Consider the following 21,928-nt stretch of genomic DNA (forward strand, 5'->3'; position numbering starts at 1 on the left):
CTGTGAGATGTTTGCTTTATCTGGTTTAACTTTAGCCATCTCAGTGGCTGTGGAGTGGTGTCTTGTGGCTTTACTTTCCAGTTTCCTGACGACTAATGATGTTAAGCATCTTTTTAATATATTTATTAGCTATTTGGATATTCTCGTTTGTGATGTGCCTATTCACATCCCTTGCCCCTTTTTGTATTGGATTTTCTGCATTTTTATGATTGATTTATAAGAATTCATTGTATAGATGTACTTTCTTAGTTATATGTTTTGCAAATATCTTCTTTAACTCTTTGTCTTTCCTGTTCACTCATTTACTGGTTGTAATTTAATTCATCCAATAAGTGCCATTTCACTAATTTACAGAGTTGTAATTATGTGTGTGAGTGTGTGTATTTAAATAAATACAATGGAATATCAAAGCACTTCAAAGTAAGAGTTCCTTGAACTTCTAATTTAATTTCCATGTGTGTGTGTGTGTGTGTGTGTGTGTGTGTGTGTATTGGGTTGTGTTTTAGGAGCCTTAAGACCACCCACGTGTTTGCTAATCGGCTATAAGGACTCCTGGGACAGGAACAGGTCACACTCACAGGTGGGCTTTATTCCAGGGAAGAGATGCAGAGCAAGAATAACAGGAAAAAGATGAACATCAGAGGAGTCTGGAGAGACGGGCACAGCTTCTGAGTCCTTCACCACCTAGGCTGCATAGATAGATGTGCTTTCTTTCTAGAAGCACTCCCACCCTGGGTACAGGAGTGAGATGGCTAGTCAGGAAAGCCCGCTTGGGTCTCAGGTTTGCCATTACGTGGTGGGCTGGACACGTAGGCACATCCTGCTGTGACCAGTCTTGGTCACCTAATCTCAGGACCCCATCTGTGAATGAGGTGCCCATCACCAATCTTGATGTTTGTGCGAAGCAACCCCGACAAGTTGCTGTGGCGTGTCCATTGTTCCTGGTGCAAACACAGAACCATCAATGACTGATATAAAGAAGTTTTTGAGGGCATATTTCTAGGATTTGGCCACGATGAATCATGGCTCCAGGCTCCCCAGTAGAGATGCCAGGAGTAAGTATCTGCACCTGCTGTGTTAGCTCTCTTCTCACAGGGAGCTGTATAAACTATATTTCTTAGTGAGAAAAGATAGTGTACCCTTCAAATCAGAAGCCCACAAGCCAGGGGTCTGGCCCCCAGAGCGGTTTTATGCGGTGCCAGCTGGTCTCTGGAGGCCAGAGCCTGGCCTGGAAGGGATCCCAAAAAACCAATCTCTTTTTCAAAATAAATGTTATTTTCTCATTTTATTGTTTATTAATTACAACATTTATATTAGTTAATTCTCCCTTTCTGCTTTTTTTTTCCCTAGGAGCAGAATGACTAGAATCTTTCATGTTTTCCTGGTTGACGTTGTTAGTGTTGAAGACTCTGGCTTTTTAAATGAATAAAGTCGTGCTGTTCACTCATTCAAGGACCTCTTTCAAGTGTCTTTCCAGGCCCAGCTTCTTTCTTCCACACCCACTGGATAGGTTACTACAGGCAAGTTTATTCAATCTAAACATGCACCCAAGCTGGGACCGTCAGATTCTCTGTCCTGGGAATTTGAAATCGGAGCTCAAAAATATGACAAAGATTTTTTTCACTTCATGAATGAAGACATTGTATCTTCAATCTTCGACTCCCAGTTAACATTGAGCGAGACCAGATCCTGCAGTGTCACTAATTTCACAGTCTTCTGGTAGGGAGGAGGGTGAGTGAAAATGGAGAGGAAAACTTAAATTAAGAGCAGATATGATTGGGGGGGGTCATGGAAAAAAGGTCAAGAAAGGCTCACGGGAGGATGCAATCCTGTCCTAAGGAACAAAAAGGACTTTGTTCTTTTCCTATTTTCTTATGTTCCACACAGGTGACAACATCTCTGCTCCCTAAATGTCCAAAAGTCAAATTGCTCAGAGTATAAAAATGATCCTGTTCTCAAAGAGCTGAAAACATCTTAATCTCAGAATTATTCCTTGCCTATTAACCATACTTCAACCACATATCTGTAATAGTTCATGTCTATCATAAAGGGTTTTCCTTTCAGAATTAAACTTAATCCCACGCTAAATGCACATTTGATGAAATCATAACTATATGCTTTCAGTTTATCTAATGTTTTCCATCTTTGTTTCAATTCTAACTTTTGGGTCTGCTGGACAATCATTTTCACAGATATCAGTCAATGAGTAAAAACAAAACACCCAAATAATCTTGTCAATGCTGCTTTACTATACAAAGGCAGCAATACATCTGACGCCGGCTGCTGGCTGATAAGGCGCTTCCAGGCCATCAAGCTGCTGTCTCATTGGACCTGCGTGCACGACTTTAATTTGGCGTAAGTCAACTTAGAGGTGCCAGTCTGGGGACACTTCTCAGTTTGAGAGTCAGCAAAAGGAGGGGTTAATTCCAAACGAGCGGAAAGCGTGTGCAAAGCGGGGTGAAAACGCTCCAGCGGCTCCCAGGCCTGGAGTCCGGGCGCGGGCGGGGAGAGCGCTCGGGGCGCAGGGCTGGGGTCGCGAGCGGCCGCGTCTGCGAGGCCCGCAAGGCGAGCCCAGGTGAGGCGTCGGCGGTCCCAGAGAGCGAGCAAGAGCCGGTGAGCGTGGTGGCGCAGGTGAGACACACACACACACACACACACACACACTCCCAAGAATTATTCAAACGGGGCCTGGCACCCCCTGCCCGCTCCCCATCGATCGCAGCGCGGGTCCCCATCGGTGGCAGCCTGAGGCCCGGCCCCTGCTGGGATCCCCTCCCGGCGGCTGCCTGCTCCCGGCGCGACCTCGCGGCTAGGCGGAGGCGGAAGCGGAGGCCGGGGAGGGCGCCCCATCCAGGGCCCCGCCCGCTTCCCGCCACTGCCCCCGCTGCCGCCGCCGGCGCTTCGCTTTCGCTTTTCCCCGCGGCGCCGCCCGCCGAGTCCCGGGTTTCGTTTTCCACGCGCGTGGCGGGACCGGGAGGCGCCCATGGTCTTTGGCCGCCGCCCGCGCGCCCCACTGCTGCTCGCGCGTCTCTCGGGGCTGCGGCGCGGGGCCTGCGGTCGGGCCATGGCGCCGCCGCGCTGCTTCGCGCTGGAGCTGCCCGGCTGCACCCTGGCTCACTTCGCAGTGGGAGACGAGGCCCCGGGCGCGCGCCCCGACCCCGGCGTGGCCGCGCTCCTGGGCCCCCCGGGCCGCAGCTATTCTCTGAGCGTGCCGGTGGCCGGGAGCGCGGGCTGCGCGGCCCGGGTGCGCGCGGCCCGGCTGCACCAGCGCTTGCTGCACCAGCTGCGGCGCGGCCCCTTCCGGCGGTGCCAGCTGCGCCGCCTGCTGTGATACCAACCGGGCGGCGGGGCGGGGGTCCTGCAGCACGGCTTCCTTCTCTGCGACCCCCGCGACAGCCCCGCCACCCGGAGCGCTCTGCTGGCACTGCTGGATGCTTGCCCGGAGGCTCCGCGCCCGCGCCTGGCCGAGTTCTCCGGCGACCCGCTCTGCCGGCTGTGGCAGCTCCCGTGGGAACGGCAGGACGGCCTGGGGTGGCGGCAGCTGGGCCGCGAGCGCGTCGTGCCCGTGCCGGAGCCCGTGCTGCACCCGGTGGTGCGGGACCTGCCTAGCTCCGGGGTCTTCCGCCGCCGGGAGGCCGCCCGCGCCGTTCTGGAGGCGGTAAGAGTTGGATCTCTTCCCAGCGCTCAGGGTGGATCCCCCAGGCCAGGGAAGTGGACACCGTGCGCTCTCCGCGGGGCTGGCCTGTCCAGACCTCCCTTTGCCAGAGAGTTGCTTTACTCCCGAGCGCAAATCTGGTGGTGAAGGTCGCCGGTGGGCCAGCCTCTGTTTAGACACCGTGGCTCTTTCCAGATTCTTGCTCGCCAGGGACCCCCAACCCCATGGGGGAAACTGACATCCCAACAGGAGCGGTGCGGCTCCCGCGCTGGCGGTGCCCGAGGTGGGGGTGGGGGTGTGCCGCTGGGTACAGGGAAAGCAATGCCATCTTGGAAGTGAGGACCCTGTTCCGGGAGGTCGGGGTGTAGAGAAAGGGCATGAGCTTGGGGTTTTAAGAAACTTAGATTAAGCGGTGCCTGCTTGCTTACTGGCTGCCACCCAGACACTCGGCTACTCCGTGTTGCTTTGTGCCTTTTCATCTGTAAAATACCTGCCTTGCAGTGTTAGGACAGGGAAGCATCTGACCCACAAGAGGTGCTCGGTGCGGGACAGCTAAGATTCTGCCTGAGCGCAGCCTGGGCAGGTCCCTAGGCTGCACTATGGGTCTTAGATACCTTGTATGAGCCTTGGGATAGTATTTCCGAGTGGTTAAGATTGCAAGACCTGGGTCTGAATCCAAACTCTGGCATGTATTACCTGTGTTACTTTCAGTAAGTTTATTAAACATGCTTCTTTGCCTTGGTTTCCCTGATCCGTAGATGGGGTTAATAACGGTAGCACACTCACAGCGTTCTCTTCAACAGTGGCCAGGTTAATACTGTGAAAGCACTTAGACTGTTGCCTGGCTCAGAGTAAGCACGTAAGAAGAAAATACATGTCTGGGCCTCTCTGTAGAGGTGCTGTGAGTACACGTGAGGTCATGCACAGTTCAAAACCTGGAATCTCCCGGAGAAGCCGCCCTACCCGCTTGTTGATTGCAGTGCTTGGCACTCTTCTGAGCCCCCAAGAGCTTAGCAAAGGACGGGATGCTGACTGCTTTCTTTGGAGCCTACAGTGTGGCTGATTTCCCACATTTGTGACACACAGGGCCCATGGTTCCACTGTCGCTACGTGACACTGCTTTGCAATTATACATCTTTTCTGCCCTTCCTCCTCTTATGTGGCTGGCTTTATTGTGATACTCATTTGAGTCTGCAATATCTCCGAGGTGTGCGTGTATGCATAATGTGTGCTTAGGTATAATATGTGCTGATTAAATACATTTGGGTAAATCCTTTTAATGAAATGCTACGCGGAATGCACCTGAGAAGGTGTAAATTATCAAAAATACTTTTCTCTCAGTGATAGCCAGTGATTTAAATTTCAGCAACAACTGAGGATATAGCTAAAACCCTTTTAACCAACACAAGTTTGGCTGACTCAGAATGGAAACTCTACGTAGAGCAAAAGTATGGCTTCAGGTATGCTGGGAGACAGGGTCTTTTATGTCTTTGGTTTGTTTCACATTCAAGCTGTTCTTTTTCTTTGAATTTTGAACGCAGAGGTCAGGCACTAAACTATAACTATGCCTCACATGGGCCCGTATATCCACTAGCAGACTCGTTTAATCTTCAGGCTTCTGTAAATGCAGCTTTGTTCATATGCTTGTTTTCTTAGTATGAACAGGGAGAGGAGAAATCGATGTTGGCCTTTTTTTTTTTCCCCCAGGAAGGTTTTTTTTTTTTTCCTTTTCTCTCACTTTAAAAGCATAGAAATTTCATGAAACTCATTCAGCCTACAGCTGCAACCTACAACTAGGAAGAAACACTGTCCCTTTATATTGCCTATAAATAATGTGGTCTTTCTCATGAGCAGCCTAACTGGTCCATAGACACAAAAATATTTAGCCCTATCAGGTTTAAGCCTTAATATCATTTGATCTTTTAACAGGCCCTTTAGGTGATGCATGCTCTTTTTTAGAGAGATCAGGATCTCAGATTTCTCAGTCTTCAAAGGCCATGCTGGCCTCTCCCCAGAATGGCATCTGCCTGGGGCCAAAAGTGTCGATTTAGGCAACATTGGGGCTGAGTGGAGGGTGGGTCTATGGTCACATTATCCTCTCTCTAACTGGATGTGGATTGCCCCGCCCACGTAGGCAATGGAAATTTGTTTCTTGTGGCTGTTTCTGTCGAACTGGACCTCGGCTTGGGTCTCCTTGGTGCTGGGATCTCTTGAGTGTCATCCTTCCATGCAGGCCCACCCACAGTCCCCGTCCAGCTCTAGTTTCATGGGCACTGGACCCACCCCCGGGGGCCACATACTCTGAGGGCGTATTCAAATGTCCCGGAACAGAGAACAGTCAAGAAAGTAGATGTTAAGACCTCCTCTGCTTAATCATTCTGCCCAGTCTGGTTTAACCTGACCTTGTTCCAGGTTAGTTCAGAGGAGATGGATGCTCCCCATGTCCCCCGCACTGAGCTGTGGCTCTGTGTTAAAGCCGGGAGACAGGAAACTGGGGGACACGCACCTCACCATCTCACACTTCAGTTTTTTCCCCTTAGAAAACAAATAGAATCTTCCATCTGCCCACTGGGTTCTGAATTTCACAATAGTGTAATTTGATGTGGGTCTGTTTTCATCCATTTTCGCTGGGCCCTTGATGGGTCTGGTAACTCAAGTCGTTAAATTCTTGGAAATTTTCTTGACTTGTTTCTTTGATGAATTCCACTCCTCACTTTTTTTCTTTTCTCTCTTTCTGTATTGTCTGCTATTCAGATGTTGGACATATTGGACTGGTTTTCCAATTTTCTTGTCTTTTCTCTCACATATTTCCTTTTTATACCTTTACTACATTTTATAATATTTTTTGAACTTTGTGTTTTCAACTTGTTTTTCAGCTCTTTTACGAAGACTTTCATTTCTGCTCTCAGGTTTCTAAGTTCTAAAAGCTTCCACTCTCTCCCATTTTTTCTTTCTTCCTTTCTTTCTCTTGTTATGTAAATATTCTTTTCTTTTTTTTTTTTTTCCAGTACGCGGGCCTCTGACTGTTGTGGTCTCTCCCGTTGCGGAGCACAGGCTCCGGAAGCGCAGGCTCAGTGGCCATGGCTCACGAGCCCAGCTGCTCTGCGGCATGTGGGATCCTCCCAGACCAGGGCACGAACCCGTGTCCCCTGCATCGGCAGGCAGACCCCCAACCACTGCGCCACCAGGGAAGCCCTAAATATTCTTTTTAAAATAATATTTTTTCTTTCTTATTGGATGCAGTGTCTTTACTTACTATTCTGAGACTTTAGTGATGGCTTTGTTTAAAGTTCCTCATGCAAAATCTCCATTTCCCCTAGGGTGAATTTTTATTTATTTGTTTTTTTGGAATTTTTAAAATTAAAGTTTAGTTGATTTACAGTGTTTCAGGTGTACAGCAAAGTGATGCCGTCATATATATGTATATGTGTGTGTGTATATATATATTCTTTTTTCAGTTTCTTTTCCACTATAGGTTATTACAGATATTGAGTATAGTTCCCTGTGCTATACAGTAGGTCCTTGTTGGTTATCTATTTTATATATAGTAGTGTGTATCTGTTAATCCCAATCTCCTGATTTATCCCTCCCCCCTTCCCCTTCAGTAACCATAAATTTGTCTTCAGTGTCTTTGAGTCTATTTCTGTTCTGTAAATGAGTTCATTGTATCATGTTTTAAAGATTCCGCGTATAAGTGATATCATATGGTATTCGTCTTTCTCTGACTTACTTTCCTTAGTAATGGTCATCCCTAGGAGCATCTGTGTTGCTGCAAATGGCTTTCTTATGGCTGAGTAATATTCCATTATCTATATAGACCACATCTTCTTTATCCATTCCTCTGTCGATGGACATTTAGGTTGCTTTGTTTGTTTTATTTGCACCTTCCAGGTAGGATGCTCCGCTCAGATTCTGGTGATGCTTGGCAGTGGCTCATGATTGGTGTGGAAGATTAGCGACACGTGATTGGTGTGATCGCATTGAGTGAAGCGCTCATCTTCTGAATTACTGCTGTAGACATCCAGCCGACCTCCTTAGTGATCGCCCTTTGCCTTGTTCACTCTTTAGGGTGTGTAGATCTTATTACAACCCTTACCTGGGAAAGAGGACCCACCAGGGCTCTGGTCGGATTGGCTAGCAGGCTGAGTGGAGCCAGCCCAGTGTTATTTGATTTTATCTTAAAGAAAAAATAACTTTTCAGCACAGTGATTTTGAGTCAATTGAATGTGAGTGCCTTTGAAGTCACAGTCTCTCCAGCTGTGTCACTCGATTCTTCTCCAACCGGAAGAGAAACACAAGGAGGGTGAGAAGCTCCCTGTAAGGGGCTCCGTGTCCAGATGGGGAGGTGGACATGCACACACACCATTGTCGACTTGCTTTCTGTGGCTGGAGGAGGTGTTTACGACAAGTCAGGGTGCAATTTACTTTGCCTGGGGAGTCAAGAAAGGTTTCACAGAGATGGAATCAGAAGACACATAAAATAAGTACCTACACGTAAACTGGATTGAAATGGACATTTCTTGCCCCAAAGCCCTGTCTTTAGCTTTCCTGTCTTAGGGTTTGCTTCACTTGTCCTGTTTAGTGACTGCTTAGACTCAGTAATTTTCATAAGTGAACTGATTTTAGCATTCTTGGGGGCATAAATTAAATACAAAATATCGAATTTGGACCCGTGTATTTCATTTGCAGACCCTGGGTGGGTCTAAATCTACTTTGCAGGCTTTCATTGTTAATCTTGAATTGTTTTAAACAAGTAAAATATTTAAGACATTTGTGTGGGACAACACTGTAGCAAATTGTGTTTGTTTGATCCCGTATTAGGACTCAGTCATGCTAGCTCTTTTTCTCTGTTTTGTTTGATGAAAACAAATCAATTTCGTTTAGAGTAAGTACATGGCATTTCCACTAGAGTAAGTACATGGCATTTCCACTAGAGGGAGGAGAAGTGCTAATTTTAAACATTGAGGGAGGAGCTGTTCTTTTTGCCAAGATAATCACTCCCTTCATTACACACAAACTGTGCTTGGAAAAACAACGGTGGTTCCTTTCTTTTTTTTTTTTTTTTTCCTTTCATTTTTATTTAAATGTCTGCTCTAATGGGAGAACAAAGGACAAACCGTGGAACATTTCTAGGTCAAAGTAGCAAAAAAGTGGCTAATTTCTTGCTTCAAGAATTCTAAACACAGCCCTGGGGTCAGAAACATTTTCAAAAGAAGACCTTAGTGATCAGAGAACTCCATCTCTCTCTTTAATAGTTCTGGAAAATGAGGCCCAGAGAGAGACCTGCCCCGCGCAGGTTGGAGAATTTGCTAGTAGCAGATGCAAAAATAGAAATGTTGCCCAGTTCTTTTTCTAGTGCTCTTTATAATGCAATAGATTTGGTCAGCATATCTGATGCCATAAATATTATAGACACATACCTACATACATGTTTTTGTACATGTATATGTATGCATATATTTTCCTCCCTCTGATGTTTATGATTTGAGATCTGGCATTAAGAAATATTCTGGGGCTTTTATGTGTCCTTGTTTACTTGCTCTTAAAACCTCCCCATCCCAACTCCCCTCCTTGTATTACTCTAGATGCAAAAAGCATTGCTTATGTAGGGTTTGGCTAATGGATTCAGCATGGTCCAAGAGCTGGTAATTACTGACCAATCACCAAAATACCATGGTTTAAAAAACACACTATAAACTTTCCTGTGAAGTCTCCAAAATTTTTATTAACATGCATGACATTAGTGGCTGTACTTATTTTGCCATAATTGAGGGTGTGTCCCGTTTCTTTAGAATAATAAGGCATTTGAGGGAGTTTCATATTTCACTTCTGGCTGAACCTGGTCTGTAAGCTCTTACAAACATAATGCATTTTGTGCTCATCTTTGAGGTAGGAAAGATTATTTTCTGAGTTTTAACTGAAAAAACAACCATACGCACACACCCAAATTTTCTATTCTGAAGTTTTTTTTAAAAAAAACAACAAAGCGAGGCCATTAACCAATGAGTGCTTTTTGAAGCCATAAAAGATTTTTCAATTTTCTCTAGTCAGAACTTTCAATAAGGAGTTTTCCCCTTACCTGCGCCACCAGGGAAGTCCCATCCATCATCTCCTATAGATATAAAATTAAATAAATAGAAAAATGTTTTTCCTTGTGATGAGAACTCCTAGGATTTGCTCTCTGGACAACTTTCATTTATAACATACGGAAGTGTTAATTATATTTATCGTGTTGTACGTCACATCCCTAGTACTTACGTATCTTACAGCTGGGAGTTTGTACCTTTTTACTACTTTTATCCTATTCCCCTCCCCCCTCCTCTGCCTCTGGTAACCACAAATCTGATGGTGGCCACTCTTTTAATGAAAAGATGTATCATCTTCCACTTTTTTGTGCATAAATATAAGTGAAGTAATGAGTGAAAGCTAGTCAGACTGAATAGTCTGACTAGCAGTTCTGGTCTATTTCTACCCGAGGAGAGCTTCATTAAAAGTGAGTGTTAGGCTTAGTGTTGGGGAATGTGGAGATGCATGTATAAAACTGTGGTCATTCTTTTTTTTCCCTTCCATTTTTATTGAGATATAATTGACACACAGTGCTGTATATGTTTAAAGTATACAGCATAATGATTTGACTTAATACATCATGAAATGATTATCACAAGTTTAGTGAACATCCATTATCTCTCTCTTTTTTTTAAATTAATTTATTATTTATGTTTTGGCTGCGTTGGGTCTTCATTGCTGTGCGTGGGCTTTTCTCTAGTTGTGGCGAGCGGGGTCTACTCTTCTTTGTGGTGCGCAGGCTTCTCATTGCGGTGGCTTCTCTTGTTGTGGAGCACGGGCTCTTGTTGCGGAGCATGGGCTCTAGGTGCGCAGGCTTCAGTAGTTGTGGCACGCGGGCTCTAGAGTGCAGGCTCAGTAGTTGTGATGCACGGGCTTAGTTGCTCTGCAGCAAGTGGGATCTTCTCGGACCAGGGCTCGAACCCGTGTCCCCTGCATCGGCAGGCAGATTCTTAACCACTGCGCCACCAGGGAAGTCCCATCCATCATCTCTTATAGATATAAAATTAAATAAATAGAAAAATGTTTTTCCTTGTGATGAGAACTCCTAGGATTTGCTCTCTGGACAACTTTCATTTATAACATACGGAAGTGTTAATTATATTTATCGTGTTGTACGTCACATCCCTAGTACTTACGTATCTTACAGCTGGGAGTTTGTACCTTTTTACTACTTTTATCCTATTCCCCTCCCCCCTCCTCTGCCTCTGGTAACCACAAATCTGATGGTGGCCACTCTTTTAATGAAAAGATGTATCATCTTCCACTTTTTTGTGCATAAATGTAAGTGAAGTAATGAGTGAAAGCACTTCTGGCTGTAAGCGGACGTAGGTGTCATTCCCAACTGGGTGGATCTGTGACTGTGCGTAAGTTACTCTCTCTGTTTGCAAACCAAAACCATCAGGCTGGAAGAGGGCCAAGGGCCCTCCACTTCCATTGGCCATAGTTTCATAATTGCATAATGAATGGAATTCACCTATGACCCTAAATGCCTTATAATTTTTAACAAGATTGTAACACAGGGTTTGTTGTTTTTATACCATTTTGTTACTGTTTTAATAACTTGGGAAAGCCTGGTGTTGGTATGTAATGTGTTACATTGTGTGTTGGTTCCCACAAAACGTCTAGGTAAATTAGTCTTCTGTAAAAAATTACCTTTAAATTCCTTAGGGGAGTCTAGTGTGACTTACAGTGTGACTAAGGAGGCAGCTGTCACTCCCGCTCAGTGGAACCTCTGTTTTCCTCCTAAGAACTGCGGCGGTAACCTCGACCCTGGTGTTTCTGCTGACACTCTGCTGTCCCCTATAGCCTGCTCTTTGTGCAGCACCCAGTGTGATCCTTAAAAGTCACCTTGTTCATCACACTCAGGGGTCTTCCTTTAAGTCTCTTTTTGGTATTTCTCCTAAAAGGCCTTCCACATTACTTGATCTGAAATACCTTTCATCATCCTCTTCCACTTAGCGCTAACTCATGACTACCTGTGTCTGTCCATGTCTGTGTCCGTGCCTGTGTGTTTGTCTACAACTATCACATTTATATCCATACCCAGAACTATATATCTGTACTCATAACCATATCTCTATCTATGTCCACACCCATACTTATAGCTATATCTCTGTGTATAGTATGTGCGTGTTTATCTGTACTTTTGCACTAGAATATGCCCTCTCTGAAGGCAGAGGCTTTCTTTTTCTCATTGCTTTAATCCCAGTGCCTAGGACAGTGCCTGGCATATAACAGATGCAAAATAAGTATTTGTCAAACCGAGGAACAAATATCCCGCTTGTCAGGATTTGGGTTTTGGCTTTTATTAGCTCTGTGGACAAGTTACTTAACTTCACTGTGACTTTATTTTCTCATTTCTCCATCAAGGACGTCATCATTTCCCTCAGAGATCTGATGTGAGAATGAAATGAGATGATACAAGGAAGAGGAGCTGCTGGTCCTGGCCCAGAAAAGGCACCAAGTTAAGGTTAATTCCCTACTTCCTCCTTCTGTCTTGCTGAGCACATTCTGACTTTCACAAATCTGTGGGCTCAAAGGGAAACACACCTATTAGTATTCACTGCTGAGTCATTTCCAGAGCTGGCAAACTGAGCCTTTCCAGCTCTGGAAGATTATAAACATAAACACTCTTTTCCACAGGAGAGACTGCCAAAACACAGAGCTGATTTGCCCACGAATTTAAGCATGGCAGTGGTAAATATATATATGTATATAAAGTCAATAACAATGGCAGCTTATTATTTAATTTTATTAATAGACAAAAATTGAGAGTTAAGAGCTATACTTTTGCTATCTAGGTGACATGAGCTTAAGCATTTCCCCATCACCCAGCACAAGAGATCATGTTTCAAAAATGAAAAGCTTTCAGGAAGGCCTCTTTCCATTTGTATTTAAAAACCAAATGTTTCCAACAGAGAATTATCTCCCTTAGAAAGAGAAACCACTTTAGTCAATAAAAGTATTACCCCTAAACATCTGCTAAGAGTCTCACATGCATTATTGCACGTATTGTTCACATGAAATCTATGCATCATAATACTGCTATACACTTATATCTATTTTGAAGTGATTTAACCAGCCCGAGGTCACAGGGCTAGTTAATGGTGGAGCCCCAGGAATCATGCTATGTTTGACTGACCCTGGAACCAGCGAGGGCCCCTAAGCACTGTACTTGAAGGCCTCAGGTGACAGCAAAGCCAGTCCCAGTGACCGTTCAATCTAAATATATAATTAAATCAAAACCAAAGATGAAAACTGAAAAACAAATATACCCAGATTTGTATAGCTTTGTATTTGTATAGCTCTTTGTTAGTTACAAATGGTCCCTTTATAAGTTGTCTCAGTCCATCCTATGTAGGATTGGGTGAGACTTTATATCACTTTATAGATGAAGGAGGAGAGGTTATACAACTTCACTGAATGCCCCCAGGTAATAACGACTAGAGCCTGGACTCCACCTTCTGACTGTAGATCCTTGTTCTGTCCCCTGCTCTCCTTGACTTTCTAGGAGAAAACCTCCTCTTCTATACTTAGAGACTTGTTACCCATTGACAGAGTATCTTCTAAGTGTCAGTTACTCTGGTAGCTGTTGTGAGCACACAGGTCTTAGATAAACACAGACACTATCCCTCCTCTCTGGAGGTCAGAGACACAGATAAAAAACAAATAAATACATACGATGTTAGTGCCCTGGTGGTGTTCGTGCCACAGACAAAATTAAAATATGTGAAGTAGACAGGGAGAACCAGGTTGGGGAGAGGGTTGAGGTTTTAACTTGGGTGGTGTGAGGAGATTGCTCTGCTAAAGAGATATTTGAATACCTGGAAGAAGTGAGAAGTTCCAGCCGTGCGCTTATCAGGAGTGATGTGGCTCCAGACAGACACGACTGCACATGCCAAGGCCCTGAGGCGATAGGAGGATTCTTGGTGTGTATGAGGAATCAGAAGGAGGCCATGGGAGCTGCATCAACCAGGCAGCAGATGAGTCTACAGCTCCGAGGGTTGTGTCTTCCACCGTGGAGGGCAAGCACCGGGAAGTTCAGCAAATCCGAGGCTTTGGTGCTGACAGACAGGCACGTGGAGGGAACCGCCCTCAGCAGGTAGAGAAGGGGCCCTGAAGTAGCGGGAACTCAAAAGTGATTCAGGCACAGATTATGTTCAGCCTCTCCTTAGAGGAGTGAGTTGTGTATCGTAAATGTGATGAGCATTCACTGAGGACGGTGAAGCCCGACTGGATGAGCACCAGTTACGAGCATTTGAGGAAAAGCCCTCAGCAGGAAATGGCCGTCTCTCTCCACAGACTGAAACCTTCCTGGCAGAGACCACGCGCTTTTATCATATTTCCCAGAAGAGCTCGGCTGCTCTGGGTCCGCATATATGAATTATCTAGAGTGAAGTCAAATGGGGCAAAGTCATGCAAGTCTTTTTAATTAATAGGATTCATAAGTTCTCACTGGAAGGCAGCCCTATGGATCCCATTTTTTCCCTATTTGACATTTATGTAGCCCTCTTTACCATGTAAAATATCTTATCCCTTTTTATTGTCACAGCAAAACTGTGAAGTAGGGGAGTACGAGCGATATCGTCTTTCTCTCTTTCCCTCCCTCCCTTGAGGAAATGGAAAGTGAAATGGTATTTGATATGATGGGAAGTGCTGGAACTCCAGAGACCTCAGTGGCTTCCTCTGTGTGGCCTGGTCAGACCCCGCCAGAAGGGGACACGGTGGCAGGTCAGGCTGTGACAGTGTGGGGCGGGACAACGGGGACCCTTCCAGAATCTGCAGGCCCTCTGTGCGGCCCTGTGGGCTCCCAGGCCACGTGGATGGTGGACGGAGCATCTGGAGACCAGGGTCCAGGACCCGAAGAACACAGAGCATCTGAACAAACTTGGGGAAATCACGCTCCCGCTTCAGCCTGCCCTTCTCTCATCTGTAAAGGGGGGAGTTAAGGTTACATTTATTTAAGTAACATTTCTATAGCTCTTATTTCCGGCCAGTTGTGGTTATAAGCACTCTACAGACATTAACTTGTTTAATTCTGCAGGCGGCCCCCTGAGGTAGGTCATACTATTATCCGCATTTTACTGGTGGGGAAAGGAAGGCACGGGAGGGTGAAGCAGCTTGCTCAGGGCCGCAAGCTAGTGCCTGGTAGGGCCGGAATTCAAATCCGAGCAGGCTGGCGCCATCATCTGGCTTTAAGCTCTCACTCTGCCGCCTCCCAGTGCAAGATCTGTACGTTCCCTCTTAGCCCTCCCATCTGGCGAGGGTAATTTTATGAGCTGAGATTTCAGCCCATACGGGGAACTCTTGCTCTAATCCATTACATCAAACTGCACGCTCTGATCTGATCACCCGGCCTTCCCTTGAGGCAGTGTTGGCGTCGGAAACGTCCACTGTGTGAGTTGGCCGGGATGCTGACTTACACAGAGGTGAGAACTCAGGGCCTCTGTGTACACTGATATCACCAGTGATTTCTATCTTTAAGCTAGGAGACTGTAGGTGCTGATGTAGGTGAGGTGCCTGGCCCTGGGACCCCCTCTCCTTTCTCATGAGCTCCCCTGCTCCCCTGTTGGTTCCACTCACCTCTGCTGGGATGACCCCAGGCTGTGTCACTGTGTCGTTAGCGCTCACTCCCCTCAAGGTTAAGTTATGTTAAGGAGGAACCACAAGCACACCTCCTCTCCTGCTGCCTGCTGGCCCTCTCTCCTCCCCCGGAAGCTGGAACACGCTCACAGCGCCCCACAAAGAAGTAGAGCCCCCTGCACATAAGTCTGCAACCCACACTGAGGCCGGACCTGCCGGGGGTTCTTTTCCAGCCCCTACTTCATTTCACCTCTCGAGGGGCCCACGGGAAGCTCCACCCCTCCTCTGGGGACCTCTGGAGACAGTTCTTGGGGTTCTAAGGTTCCTTTTTATCTTTTTGCAGACAAAAGTACATCTTATTCCTGAACCGTAGCTGCAGATTTGAATTTCCTTTGTACTGCCGGCCTCTTTCACCCGCAGCTCTGACACAGCTGAACCTCAGCCTCACCTCCTGTCAGGTCGACTCAGGTCCATGTGGTCAACGGCCCCTCCGTCCTTGGAGTCTGGGATGCTTTGCCCGTGCGGTCCTGGATGTCTGTGATCATGGTCCCTGACCTTCCTCCTCTGAAGTGACCCTGTGTTTCTCTCTCACTCTCTGTCCCCTTGTCCTCTTTCCATGGAAAAACGAAGCCACTGTAGCCTCTTCCCAGTTACAGGAATAATCTCTCTGAAAACAGCTTCACTAGTTAAGAGCTCTCATCAAAGCCCTTTTCTTTTTCCATGCATAAAATAGCTACACAGGGGTTTGTATTCTGTTTTATGTTCGTTTTGCTAAAACACATGGCAGCTTACGATGCCTATTTTTTTACACCTTGTTTTTCACAAGGTGAAAAATACATCGTGTAATTTTTTCACATGAGAACACAGATATCTACCTGGTTCGTTTTCACATCTGTATAGTGTTTTATTGTATACATAAATCATAATTTATTTAATGGATTCTTGATGGATGGACAGTTGCTTCCAGTCATTAGCTATATTAATTGATGCTGCAAATGAACTTGAGTGTGTGTGTGTATGTGTGTGTATGTGTATGGGTGAATATATGTGTATACCTTCCTATAATTGTGCAACTCTGTGAGTATATCTGTGGAATAAATGCATAACAAAGTAACCACTGAGTCAAAGAATACATTCATTTAATTCACTTTTAATTTGCTCAACATCGATTCATTTGGCATCCAAAAAAGTTGCATCAGTTTAGTCAGCCAACAATGTTTAATATTCCCTCATTTTGTTTTTCAAGTTGCATAGGTAAACAATCTTATCACATTGTTTTAATTTGTACTTTTTAAAATATATGTGAGTCTGAGGGTCAATTTATATTTCTAAGTCTTTTGTCTTGCTTTTTCTGTCTGTTCACATACACTGCTGAGTACTCTGTTGGGTCTTTGTCTTTTTAGAATATTGATTTGTAAGATTTCTTTATATATTTAGGTGCTAGTCCTAGGTTATATGTATTGTCTTATGCTATTTTTTTTCTGAAAATGTGTTAAAATTTTAGTGTATTGAAATCTGTTCCTTAATAGCTTCTGTCTTTGTTTTTTTTCTTAAACACATTATATTTTCAGAGAAGTTTTTGGTTCACAGCGATATTGAGAGGTGGGCACAGAGGCTGCTCACATAATCCTCCTGCCTCCACGCAGGCACAGCCTCCACCATCATCAGCATCCCCCGCCAGAGTGGTCCATTTGTGACAACCGAGGGGCCTCTGTCGACCATCACGATCACATCGACCCACAGTTTACAACAGGCTCCGTTCTTGGAGTTATACATTCCATGGCTTTGGACAAATGTATGATGACACATATACACCGTCACAGTATTAATCGGAATAGTTTCGCTGCCATAAAACTCCTCTGTGTTCTACCTCTTCCTCTCCCCACCCGCCTTCTACCCCGACTTGTGACAACGCCTGATCTTTCTTTCTGTCTCCACAGTTTTGCCTTTTCTGGAATGTCATAGAGTTGGAAACATACAGTAGGTAGTCTTTTCGTATTGGCTTCTTTCACTTGGTGATATGTGTTTAAGTTTCCTTCATGTATTTTCATGGCTTGATAGATTGTATCTCTTTAGTGTTGAAGAATATTTCATTGTGTGAATGCACCACAGTTTATTTCTCCACTCACTTACTGCAGGACATCTTGGCTGCTTCCAAGTTTTTGCAATTATGAGTAAAGCTGCTGTAAACATCTGTGTGCTTCTGCCTTTCTTGTTTTGCTTTGAAAGTTTTTCTCATTTCCAAGATAAATTAAAATTTAATGTCCTAATTTTCTTCTATTTTTGATTTTACTATTTGCTTCTATTTTATAATCCATTTGAAATTATTTTAGTGTTAGAATATATATTAATGTTTCTCTTCAGCTGTCTTTTGAGTTATTTTGATGGCAAGAGTTACATTTTGCACTTCTTTGAAATTTACCTAAGATGTACCAAAATGCTTGGCATGTACATAGCACTAAATACTTATTAGCTGTAATGATACATATTTGCTTTAATGAGTATTAAGCAGTACCACTAACATGTAAAGGCTGCTAATATAGTAGTAATAGCTACCATTTATCGAGCAGTTGTTATGTGCTAGGTAGATTCTATAAACTTTACCCATTTTAAATCCAACAACCTGGCAAAGTATGTATTATTGTCTCTATTTTATACATAAGAGAACTGATGATCTTGAGATCACACATCTTAAAAGTAGCAAAGCTGGGGCTTGAACACAAGTTGATGTATCTTCAAAACACCAAGATTTTCCAACACCTATTGCTGTCGATAAGTGGAGAGAGGAGGTGAGTGATGTATGGAAATACAGAGTAACCTCTTTCTGGTCTGCTAACTGGAATTTATAGTCCTAAGGATTCAGTCTTAACATCAAATATTTTATTGAATTGGATTTAAACCTCTTTACCGCCTACTGAGCCCAATGAGGTAATACTTAGTAAATGCTACATGTTGGCTTTTGGCCCAGTGCAGGGGATACGAGCACTTCGCAGTGATAATTTTCTCCTAATTGGTTGTAACTAATGCACTGCCATTCTGGAATTTGTCACTTACCTAAATGTACCTTAGCAAATGGACCATGGTCTCCACATAAATGCACATTTACACACACTAGAAACAGCTTGGTGAGAGGCAAGTGGGATGAAGAAGGATGTGCCTGAGTGGGCAGTAGGTGACCTGGTGGACCGCCACCTTCTACGAAATCTCTTTTGGATGAGGGAGGATGGCTGGAAGAACAGGAATTGGGACTCGAGAGGCCAATGGAGAGGCAAGGCTGAGCCAAAGTCACTGTGTCTCCTGGGCTAGTCTTCCTTCTTCAGAGGCTTATTTTCTCATAAGTAAAATGGAGAAGCTTGGTTAGACCTGCCACTTCAAGCTGTGCTCTGTGGAGGTTACTTGGGGTCATCGTAAGTAAGAAATGAGAGCCAGAGGGATCTGAGTGCTCTGCTCCCACTCAGGCCCATAGCTCTCTGCTTTGCCCATCTTACGGTTTCTGTGGCGAACAACATGCAAACCACTGAAAGTGAGCCTGCCCCAGAATGGCTCCAGGGAGGACATTTGAGAGCTTACCACTTCTCTCCCATCTCCAAGAGCCCCCAGTGCATGTGCTCTGATGAAGGTTGGCATGACTAGCACAGAGGACGCTGCCTGTGTGGCTTCCCAGGAACTCCCACCGGCCAGCGCACAACAGAAGGTAGGGAGGGTGGCAAAAAAGAGAAGCCGGTGGAAGTAACCTGGGTTAGTCTCGGCCCCCATGGGAGGAGGTAGACAAATGCTCACCAATAGCCATCCAGTCCCCTGTGAAAGGAGCTAATGTAGTAGAGGGTGGTCAGGGCATCTGTGTCCCCATGAGGAGCTCCCAGGGCTGGCAGGGGCTGAGGACATGTGGAGTGCCCACCCACCTGCCCAGCTGACCTGCTTCAAGCAGTGCCAACTGCAGCCAGGGGCAGCTGTCCTGGGCCAGGGGGACATCTGATTCCTGGAAGGGCATACCAGGAGCCTCAAAGGGAAGGCATACGAGACAGATCCAGGAATCGAGGTGACATGAAACTTTCAGAGGGAGAGGCACCTTTAGCTTTCTTTTTGTTAAAATATCAATGAATTCATCTCTCTGCGTATCTAAGTCTCCCCCTTCTTTCTCTGTCTCTGTCTCTCTTTTTTTCTGTCTCTGATTTATATTCTGTTGAGCTGTGATTTTCAGTACTCCAGGGATCTTAAAGTTTCCACACCAGCTGTAGTAAAATTGCATAAGACGTCTTGATGGTAGTGTGAATTCTCAGTGCCTTGGGGCCAGGCTGAAACCCACAAGCTTGAAAGATCTGGACTTTGTAGGAGAAGCAGAATTGGAGAGAGAGAGAGAGAGAGAGAGAGAGAGAAAACGAATTCAGGAAGATCCACAAGGAACCTCATTTCTGTCTTTCTCGAGCTGGTGGGAAATTAGCAAATGACTTAACCTGTCTGAGTGTCATGTTCCACATCTGTTAAAAGAGAATTTAGATTAACTTTAGATTGCTAAAGCTAATAGTAATATCTACCTTCCAAATTTATTTTGAGAATTATTAGGAAAGAGTTTGAGTAGTCTAATATTTCCAAAATGAGCTCCGTAGATGGCAGCTGTAATTGTACACAGGTTAACACCAGCTCTGATGGCTGTCTTTGTCTGTGTGGCCCTGTGATCATGATTGTATTGTGTTCTGTTCCTTTTAGGCAGACGGAACCCACCATGCACATGTGGTATTGTGTCAGCATGTCGCTTTCTTGGGCTTGTTGAAAAGGTCAAAGAATACAAATTTGGAGAAAAAGTTAAAAGATTTAGTTAAGTCTGAAAAAGCAGTTGTCTACCTTCCAATTCTTATCTTTCCTCATTGCCTTTTCCACCAAAATTCCAGCCTTTCCAGGAAACCTTTCCAAATCAATCAGAAGTCAGAAGTGTGCGCTGGCATCCCCAAAATGTGAGCTCCAGAACCATCATTCATTTCTTGCCTGGTTTTGGGCACCACTTCTGGTCTGGACCGGCCACTTTCCTCTTCTGGAAATCCAGCCTATTGGACTTCATGGTTCTGAAGTCCATTCAACCCGGGTAAGTTCTGCGATTCTCTCCCTCTTCATCCTGAGACCACGGTTTCTACACTCAAATTCAGAGACCTGGTCTGATAACTCCAAAACTTATGATGGAGAAATTAAAAGAATATTTTAATTTTAAAATATTGAATATTTTAATTTTAAAATATTGAATATTTTAATTTTAAAATATTGAATATTTTAATTTTAAAATATTGAATATTTTAATATTTGAAATTGAAATGGTTTGTGGTTGGCCCCTTCTCAGAATCTTTCTGATGAAATTTGATTATGTAGATCCAGCATTTTATCAAAATTGAGGAATATTTTCTATTTTATTTTTTTAGTTGGAAGCCCTTTGGCTCTAAGCGTCAGAGGAAATGAAGAAGGGACGTGAAGCTGTTACCAGGATGGACTGCATGAAATCTCATTAACTGAGAACACAAGGGACCAGACAAAACAGATTTTGAATTAATTAGTTTGCAGTATGTGAAAGCATTGCTGAGAAATATAGGACATTTTATTGGCTAAGAAATTCCCATTATATTACTCGATGCAATGTTAAGTCAAATGATAAATGGGAATGATGTTTCTTTATTTTTGGGCAAATGATAGGTGGTTTGGGAAATACCTTATTCGGTTTTCAGCTATCTGGATGAAATTTATCAGATTCTTGCTTATTGTCATAATTTTAGGTTGTATCCTGACAGCTCTCAAGTTCTGTTCTTTAATAAATTTTTTCCTTTCCATGTGAATCCCGAGTGATCTAATGGATAACCAGACATCCCATGTTTTGTTTTATTTATTTTTTAAAATATTTATTTATTTAGGCTGCGCCAGGTCTTAGTTGCGGCACGCGGGGTCTAGTTCCCTGACCAAGGATCGAACCCGGACCCCCTGCATTGGGGAGTGCAGAGTCTTACCCACTGGACCACTTCCCCCATGTTTTGTTTTAAATGTATTGATTCCTAAAGATTCAATACTAGTTTTTCACTTTAAGATCTTTCTTTTTTCTTCAAATGTGGCTCGTGGTCATCAGAGAGAAGCTTGGCTTCTTCACCTTGTGTTTGGAGGCCCTTGCGCTTTTCCATTTCCAGCTCCGAGGTTCCCGGACACTGGGCTGCCTCTGGCTGTGCTCTGGCCGCCTCAGCAGCGCGGCTCACAGTGCGTTTTGGTTGCTGTCTCCTGACTCACAGCGTGTGTGGCGAGGTCTATGAGGAATTTTCACGTCTGTGCTTGTTAACCTTTCCTCCTTGTGTTAGAGTCGGCTTAACCCAGGGCCTTGAGAAGATTAAGCTGTAATGAAATACTCCACGTAACAGGGAGGAAACAGTAGCCCGGCTGAGCATGGAGCAATGGGGCTGAGCGAACGGGAAGAGTGTGATGGGGATGCTTGGGCTGAGCTGATGCGTGTCCCCCGCAACTTCTGTAAAGTCCTCTCCCACCCTCTTGGTCGGAGCTTCCTCTCTTCCCTGCTCACCCTCCTTCTCCTGGCTAAGCCTCCACGTGGTCTGGGACTGAGCTGAGGCCTGGCTCAGGCTGCCCCCCTGCTCTGCCCAGCAC

At 44.9% G+C, this 21,928-nt stretch overlaps 1 pseudogene; it reads left to right on the forward strand.

Annotated features, from left to right (window-relative positions):
- Window positions 1-2,861: 2,861 nt before the first annotated feature.
- On the forward strand, window positions 2,862-21,147 carry LOC149746261 (UMP-CMP kinase 2, mitochondrial-like; annotated as a pseudogene).
- The last annotated feature ends 781 nt before the right edge of the window (window positions 21,148-21,928 follow it).

This window comes from Delphinapterus leucas, chromosome 19 (assembly GCF_059928025.1).
Source record: "Delphinapterus leucas isolate spDelLeu-1000000601 "Yukka" chromosome 19, BTC_Dleu_Yukka2, whole genome shotgun sequence".
Taxonomy (NCBI): Eukaryota; Metazoa; Chordata; class Mammalia; order Artiodactyla; family Monodontidae; genus Delphinapterus; species Delphinapterus leucas.